This window comes from Myxine glutinosa, chromosome 1 (genome assembly GCF_964187855.1).
Source record: "Myxine glutinosa chromosome 1, kmMyxGlut1.1, whole genome shotgun sequence".
NCBI lineage: Eukaryota > Metazoa > Chordata > Myxini > Myxiniformes > Myxinidae > Myxine > Myxine glutinosa.
In genome coordinates, this window is record NC_136261.1 from 312,666,266 (window position 1) to 312,676,217 (window position 9,952).

A 9,952-nucleotide genomic window follows, 5' to 3' on the forward strand; every position below is an offset into this window, starting at 1 on the left:
CAAACAAACACGTGCACCAAACTAAGACATCCGCCAAACTAACACATCCGCCAAACAAACACATCCGCCAAACAAACACATGCGCTAAACTAAGCCATCCGCCAAACAAGCACATCCGCCAAACAAACACATGCGCCAAACTAAGCCATCTGCCAAACTAACACATCTGCCAAACAAACACTTTCGCCAAACTAAAACATCCGCCAAACAAACACATGCGCCAAACTAAGACATCGGCCAAACTAACACATCCGTCAAACAAACACATGCGCCAAACTAAGACATCCGCCAAACTAACACATCCGCCAAACAAACACATGCGCCAAACTAAGACATCCACCAAATTAACACATCCGCCAAACTAACACATGCGCCAAACCAAGACATCCGCCAAACTAAGCCATCCGCCAAACTAACACATGCGCCAAACTCAGACATCCACCAAAATAACACATCCACCAAACAAACACATGCGCCAAACTAAGACATCCGCCAAACAAAGACATCCGCCAAACAAACACATCAACCAAACAAACACATGCGCCAAACTAAGACATCCGCCAAACAAACACATCCGCCAAACAAACACATCCGCCAAACAAACATATGCGCCAAACTAAGACATCTGCCAAACGAAGACATCCGCCAAACAAACACTTTCGCCAAACTAAAACATCCGCCAAACAAACACGTGCGCCAAACTAAGACATCCGCCAAACTAACACATCCATCAAACAAACACATGTGCCAAACTAAGACATCCGCCAAACTAACACATCCGCCAAACAAACACATGCGCCAAACTAAGACATCCGCCAAACTAACACATCCGCCAAACTAACACATGCGCCAAACTAAGACATCCGCCAAAATAACACATCCGCCAAACAAACACGTGCGCCAAACGAAGACATCCGCCAAACTAACACATCCGCCAAACAAACACGTGCACCAAACTAAGACATCCGCCAAACTAACACATCCGCCAAACTAAGACATTGGCCAAACTAACACATCCGTCAAACAAACACATGCGCCAAACTAAGACATCCGCCAAACTAACACATCCGCCAAACAAACACATGCGCCAAACTAAGACATCCACCAAATTAACACATCTGCCAAACTAACACATGCGCCAAACCAAGACATCCGCCAAACAAACACATCCGCCAAACTAACACATGCGCCAAACTCAGACATCCACCAAAATAACACATCCGCCAAATAAACACATGCGCCAAACAAACACATGCGCCATACTAAGACATCTACCAAACTAACACATCCGCCAAACTAACACATCCGCCAAACTAACACATCCGCCAAACTAACACATCCGCCAAACAGACACATCCACCAAACAAACACATGCGCCAAACTAAGACATCCACCAAACAAAGACATCCGCCAAACAAACACATCAACCAAACAAACACATGCGCCAAACTAAGACATCCGCCAAACAAACACATCCGCCAAACAAACACATCCGCCAAACAAACATATGCGCCAAACTAAGACATCTGCCAAACTAACACATCCGCCAAACAAACACTTTCGCCAAACTAAAACATCCGCCAAACTAAAACATCCGCCAAACAAACACGTGCGCCAAACTAAGACATCCGCCAAACTAACACATCCGTCAAACAAACACATGCGCCAAACTAACACATCTGCCAAACTAACACATCCGCCAAACAAACACATGCGCCAAACTAAGACATCCGCCAAACTAAGACATCCGCCAAACTAACACATGCGCCAAACTAAGACATCCGCCAAAATAACACGTCCGCCAAACAAACACGTGCGCCAAACGAAGACATCCACCAAACTAACACATCCGCCAAACAAACACGTGCACCAAACTAAGTCATCCGCCAAACTAACACGTCCGCCAAACAAACACATCCACCAAAGAAACACATGCGCCAAACAAACACATGCGCCAAACTAAGACATCCGCCAAACAAGCACATCCGCCAAACTAAGACATCCGCCAAACAAGCACATCCGCCAAACAAACACATGCGCCAAACTAAGACATCTGCCAAAACAACACATCTGCCAAACAAACACTTTCGCCAAACTAAAACATCCGCCAAACAAACACATGCGCCAAACTAAGACATCCGCCAAACTAACACATCCGTCAAACAAACACATGCGCCAAACTAAGACATCCGCCAAACTAACACATCCGCCAAACAAACACATGCGCCAAACTAAGACATCCGCCAAATTAACACATCCGCCAAACTAACACATGCGCCAAACCAAGACATGCGCCAAACTCAGACATCCCCCAATATAACACATCCGCCAAACAAACACATGCGCCAAACTAAGACATCCGCCAAACTAACACATCCGCCAAAAAACACTTTCGCCCAACTAACACATCCGCCAAGCAAACACTTTCGCCAAACTTAGACATCCGCCAAAAAAAACACATCTGCCAAACAAACACATGCGCCAAATGAAGACATCCGCCAAACAAACACGTGCGCCAAACTAAGACATCCGCCAAACTAACACATCCGCCAAACAAACACTTGCGCCAAACAAACACATCCGCCAAACTAACACATCCGCCAAACAAACACTTTCACCAAACTAAGACATCCGCCAAACTAACACATCCGCCAAACAAACACATGCGCCAAACTAAGATATCCGCCAAACTAACACATCCGCCAAACAAACACATGTGCCAAACTAAGACATCCGCCAAACTAACAAATCCGCCAAACAAACACATGCGCCAAACTAAGACATCCGCCAAACTAACACATCCGCCAAACAAACACATGCGCCAAACTAAGACATCCGCCAAACAAACGAATTTGGCGGATGTTTGAAATTGTTTGTGTTATTGTTTGAAATTCCAACTTCTTTCCTGGAAGTCCTGGCAGTGTCCATATGTTTTATACCTCTCCCACCGCCCCCTTCCCACGCCCCCCCCCCCCCAAAGCCCTCGCCCTCTCTCAGATCTCTCGATGTCTCCATGTCTCTCGGTCCCTGCTCTCAAATGTTGTGTTTGTGTCCTTCCCCCTCTCTCCCCATCTTGTCTACCGCTCCCTCTGTTATATGTTTTATGTGTCGGTTTGTCTTTCTGTGTGATTAATGTTCGCTCTTTCACGAGCCTCGATCTTGTATACAAAAAAAACAAAAAAAAAAACAAAAAAAAAAACACGTGCGCCAAACTAAGACATCCACCAAACAAACACATCCGCCAAACAAACACATCCGCCAAACAAACACATCCGCCAAACAACCACATGCGCCAAACTAAGACATCCGCCAAACAAACACATCCGCCAAACAAACACATGTGCCAAACTAAGCCATCTGCCAAACTAACACATCTGCCAAACAAACACTTTCGCCAAACTAAAACATCCGCCAAACAAACACTTTCGCCAAACTAAAACATCCGCCAAACAAACACATGCGCCAAACTAAGACATCTGCCAAAACAACACATCTGCCAAACAAACACTTTCGCCAAACTAAAACATCCGCCAAACAAACACGTGCGCCAAACTAAGACATCCGCCAAACTAACACATCCGTCAAACAAACACATGCGCCAAACTAAGACATCCGCCAAACTAACACATCCGCCAAACAAACACACGCGCCAAACTAAGACATCCGCCAAATTAACACATCCGCCAAACTAACACATGCGCCAAACCAAGACATGCGCCAAACTCAGACATCCCCCAATATAACACATCCGCCAAACAAACACATGCGCCAAACTAAGACATCCGCCAAACTAACACATCCGCCAAAAAACACTTTCGCCAAACTAACACATCCGCCAAGCAAACACTTTCGCCAAACTTAGACATCCGCCAAAAAAAACACATCTGCCAAACAAACACATGCGCCAAACGAAGACATCCGCCAAACAAACACGTGCGCCAAACTAAGACATCCGCCAAACTAACACATCCGCCAAACAAACACTTGCGCCAAACAAACACATCCGCCAAACTAACACATCCGCCAAGCAAACACTTTCGCCAGACTAAGACATCCGCCAAACTAACACATCCGCCAAACTAACACATCTGCCAAACTAACACATCCACCAAACAAACACATGCACCAAACCAAGACATCCGCCAAACGAACACATCCGCCAAACAAACACATGTGCCAAACTAAGACATCCGCCAAACGAACACATCCCCCAAACAAACACATGCGCCAAACTAAGACATCCGCCAAACAAACACATCCGCCAAACAAACACATGCGCCAAACTAAGCCATCTGCCAAACTAACACATCTGCCAAACAAACACTTTCACCAAACTAAAACATCCGCCAAACAAACACGTGCGCCAAACTAAGACATCCGCCAAACTAATACATCCGCCAAACAAACACATGCGCCAAACTAAGACATCCGCCAACTAAGACATCCACCATACTAACACATCCGCCAAACAAACACATGCGCCAAACTAACACATCCACCAAACTAACACATCCGCCAAACAAACACATGCGCCAAACTAACACATCCGCCAAACTAACACATCCGCCAAACAAACACTTTCGCCAAACTAAGACATCCACCAAACTAACACATCCGCCAAACTAACACATCCGCCAAACAAACACATCCGCCAAACAAACACATGCGCCAAACTAAGACATCCGCCAAACTAACACATCCGCCAAACAAACACATCCGCCAAACAAACACGTGCGCCAAACTAAGACATCCGCCAAACTAACACATCCGTCAAACAAACACATGCGCCAAACTAAGACATCCGCCAAACTAACACATCCGCCAAACAAACACATGCGCCAAACTAAGCCATCCGCCAAACTAACACATCCGTCAAACAAACACATGCGCCAAACTAAGACATCCGCCAAACTAACACATCCGCCAAACAAACATATGCGCCAAACTAACACATCCGCCAAACTAACACATCCGCCAAACAAACACTTTCACCAAACTAAGACATCCGCCAAACTAACACATCCGCCAAACTAACACATCCGCCAAACAAACACTTTCGCCAAACTAACACATCCGCCAAACGAACACATCTGTCAAACAAACACATGCGCCAAACCAACACATCTGCCAAACTAACGCATCCGCCAAACAAACACATGCGCCAAACTAACACATCCGCCAAACGAACACATCTGTCAAACAAACACTTTCGCCAAACTAACACATCCGCCAAACTAACACATCCGCCAAACAAACACATGCGCCAAACTAAGACATCCGCCAAACTAACACATCCGCCAAACAAACACATGTGCCAAACTAAGACATCCGCCAAACTAACAAATCCGCCAAACTAACACATCCGCGAAACTAACACATTCGCCAAACTAAGACATCCGCCAAAATAACACATCCGCCAAACAAACACGTGCACCAAACTAAGACATCCGCCAAACGAACACATCCGCCAAACAAACACATGCGCCAAACTAAGACATCAGCCAAACAAACACATCTGCCAAACAAACACATGCGCCAAACTAAGACATCCACCAAACAAACACATCCACCAAACAAACACTTTCGCCAAACTAACACATCCGCCAAATGAACACATCCGCCAAACAAACACAGGCGCCAAACCAAGACATCTGCCAAACTAACACATCCGCTAAACAAACACTTTCGCCAAACTAAGACATCCGCCAAACTAACACATCCGTCAAACAAACGCATGCGCCAAACTAAGACATCTGCCAAACTATCACATCCACCAAACAAACACATGCGCCAAACCAAGACATCCGCCAAAATAACACATCCGCCAAACAAACACATGCACCAAACTAAGACATCCGCCAAACTAACACATCCACCAAACAAACACATGCGCCAAACTAAGACATCCGCCAAACAAACACATCCGCCAAACAAACACATGCGCCAAACTAAGACATCTGCCAAACTAACACATCCACCAAACAAACACTTTCGCCAAATTAAAACATCCGCCAAACAAACAAGTGCGCCAAACTAAGACATCTGCCAAACTAACACATCCGTCAAACAAACACATGCGCCAAACTAAGACATGCGCCAAACTAACACATCCGCCAAACAAACACATGCGCCAAACTAAGACATCCGCCAAACTAACACATCCGCCAAACTAACAAATTCGCCAAACTAAGACATCCGCCAAACTAACACATCCGCCAAACAAACACATGCACCAAACTAAGACATCCGCCAAACTAACACATCCGCCAAACTAACACATTCGCCAAACTAAGACATCCGCCAAAATAACACATCCGCCAAACAAACACATGCGCCAAACTAAGACATCCGCCAAACTAACACATCCGCCAAACTAACACATTCGCCAAACTAAGACATCCGCCAAACTAACAAATCCGCCAAACAAACACATGCGCCAAACTAAGACATCCGCCAAACTAACACATGCGCCAAACTAAGACATCCGCCAAACTAACACATCCGCCAAACTAACACATTCGCCAAATTAAGACATCCGCCAAAATAACACATCCGCCAAAATAACACGTCCGCCAAACAAACACATGCGCCAAACTAAGACATCCGCCAAACAAACACATCTGCCAAACAAACACATGAACCAAACTTAGACATCCACCAAACTAACACATCCACCAAACAAACACTTTCGCCAAACTAACACATCCGGCAAACAAACACATCCGCCAAACAAACACATGCGCCAAACCAAGACATCTACCAAACTAACACATCCGCCAAACAAACACTTTTGCCAGACTAAGACATCCGCCAAACTAACACATCCGTCAAACAAACGCATGCGCCAAACTAAGACATCCGCCAAACAAACACGTGCGCCAAACTAAGACATCCGCCAAACTAACACATCCGCCAAACAAACACTTTTGCCAGACTAAGACATCCGCCAAACTAACACATCCGTCAAACAAACGCATGCGCCAAACTAAGACATCCGCCAAACAAACACGTGCGCCAGACTAAGACATCCGCCAAACTAACACATCCGTCAAACAAACGCATGCGCCAAACTAAGACATCCGCCAAACAAACACGTGCACCAAACTAAGACATGCGCCAAACGAAGACATCCGCCAAACTAACACATCCGCCAAACTAACACATTCGCCAAACTAAGACATCCGCCAAACAAGCACATCCGCCAAACAAACACATGCGCCAAACTAAGACATCCGCCAAAATAACACATCCGCCAAACAAACACATGCGCCAAACGAAGACATCCGCCAAACTAACACATCCATCAAACAAACACATGCGCCAAACTAAGACATCCGCCAAACTAACACATCCGCCAAACTAACACATTCGCCAAACTAAGCCATCGGCTAAAATAACACATCCGCCAAACAAACACATGCACCAACCTAAGACATCCGCCAAACGAACACATCCGCCAAACAAACACATGCGCCAAACTAAGACATACGCCAAACAAACACATCTGCCAAACAAACACATGCGCCAAACTAAGACATCCGCCAAACTAACACATCCGCCAAACTAACAAATTCGCCAAACTAAGACATCCGCCAAACTAACACATCCGCCAAACAAACACATGCGCCAAACTAAGACATCCGCCAAACTAACACATCTGCCAAACTAACACATTCGCCAAACTAAGACATCCGCCAAAATAACACATCCGCCAAACAAACACATGCGCCAAAATAACACATCCGCCAAACAAACACATGCGCCAAACTAAGACATCCGCCAAACTAACACATCCGCCAAACAAACACATGTGCCAAACTAAGACATCCGCCAAACTAACAAATCCGCCAAACAAACACATGCGCCAAACTAAGACATCCGCCAAACTAACACATGCGCCAAACTAAGACATCAGCCAAACTAACACATCCGCCAAACAAACACGTGCGCCAAACTAAGACATCCACCAAACAAACACATCCGCCAAACAAACACATCCGCCAAACAACCACATGCGCCAAACTAAGACATCCGCCAAACAAACACATCTGCCAAACAAACATATGCGCCAAACTAAGACATCTGCCAAACTAACACATCCGCCAAACAAACACTTTCGCCAAACTAAAATATCCGCCAAACCAACACGTGCGCCAAACTAAGACATCTGCCAAACTAACACATCAGTCAAACAAACACATGCGCCAAACTAAGACATCCGCCAAACTAACACATCCGCCAAACAAACACATGTGCCAAACTAAGACATCCACCAAACAAACACATCCGCCAAACAAACATGCGCCAAACTAAGACATCCGCCAAACTAACACATACGCCAAACAAACACATGCACCAAACTAAGACATCCGCCAAACGAACACATCCGCCAAACAAACACATGCGCCAAACTAAGACAGCCGTCAAACAAACACATCCGCCAAACAAACACATGCGCCAAACTAAGACATCTGCCAAACTAACACATCCGTCAAACAAACACTCGCGCCAAACTAAGACATCCGCCAAACTAACACATCCGCCAAACAAACACATGCGCCAAACTAAGACATCCGCCAAACTAAGACATCCACCATATTAACACATCCGCCAAACAAACACATGCGTCAAACTAACACATCCGCCAAACTAACAGATCCGCCAAACTAACAGATCCGCCAAACAAACACATGCGCCAAACAAACACATGCGCCAAACAAACACATGCGCCAAACAAACACATGCGCCAAACTAAGACATCCGCCAAACTAACACATCCGTCAAACAAACGCATGCGCCAAACCAAGCCATCCGCCAAAATAACACATCCGCAAAACAAACACATGCGCCAAACGAAGACATCCGCCAAACTAACACATCCGCCAAACTAACACATTCGCCAAACTAAGACATCCGCCAAAATAACACATCCGCCAAACAAACACATGCGCCAAACTAAGACATCCGCCAAACTAACACATCCATCAAACAAACACATGCGCCAAACTAAGACATCCGCCAAACTAACACATCCGCCAAACAAACACATCCGCCAAACAAATGCATGCGCCAAACTAAGACATCCACCAAACAAACACATTCGCCAAACTAACACATTCGCCAAACTAAGCCATCGGCCAAAATAACACATCCGCCAAACAAAAACATGCACCAACCTAAGACATCCGCCAAACGAACACATCCGCCAAACAAACACATGTGCCAAACTAAGACATCTGCCAAACTAACACATCCGCCAAACAAACACTTTCGCCAAACTAAAATATCCGCCAAACCAACACGTGCGCCAAACTAAGACATCTGCCAAACTAACACATCAGTCAAACAAACACATGCGCCAAACTAAGACATCCGCCAAACTAACACATCCGCCAAACAAACACATGTGCCAAACTAAGACATCCACCAAACAAACACATCCGCCAAACAAACATGCGCCAAACTAAGACATCCGCCAAACTAACACATACGCCAAACAAACACATGCACCAAACTAAGACATCCGCCAAACGAACACATCCGCCAAACAAACACATGCGCCAAACTAAGACAGCCGTCAAACAAACACATCCGCCAAACAAACACATGCGCCAAACTAAGACATCTGCCAAACTAACACATCCGTCAAACAAACACTCGCGCCAAACTAAGACATCCGCCAAACTAACACATCCGCCAAACAAACACATGCGCCAAACTAAGACATCCGCCAAACTAAGACATCCACCATATTAACACATCCGCCAAACAAACACATGCGTCAAACTAACACATCCGCCAAACTAACAGATCCGCCAAACTAACAGATCCGCCAAACAAACACATGCGCCAAACAAACACATGCGCCAAACAAACACATGCGCCAAACAAACACATGCGCCAAACTAAGACATCCGCCAAACTAACACATCCGTCAAACAAACGCATGCGC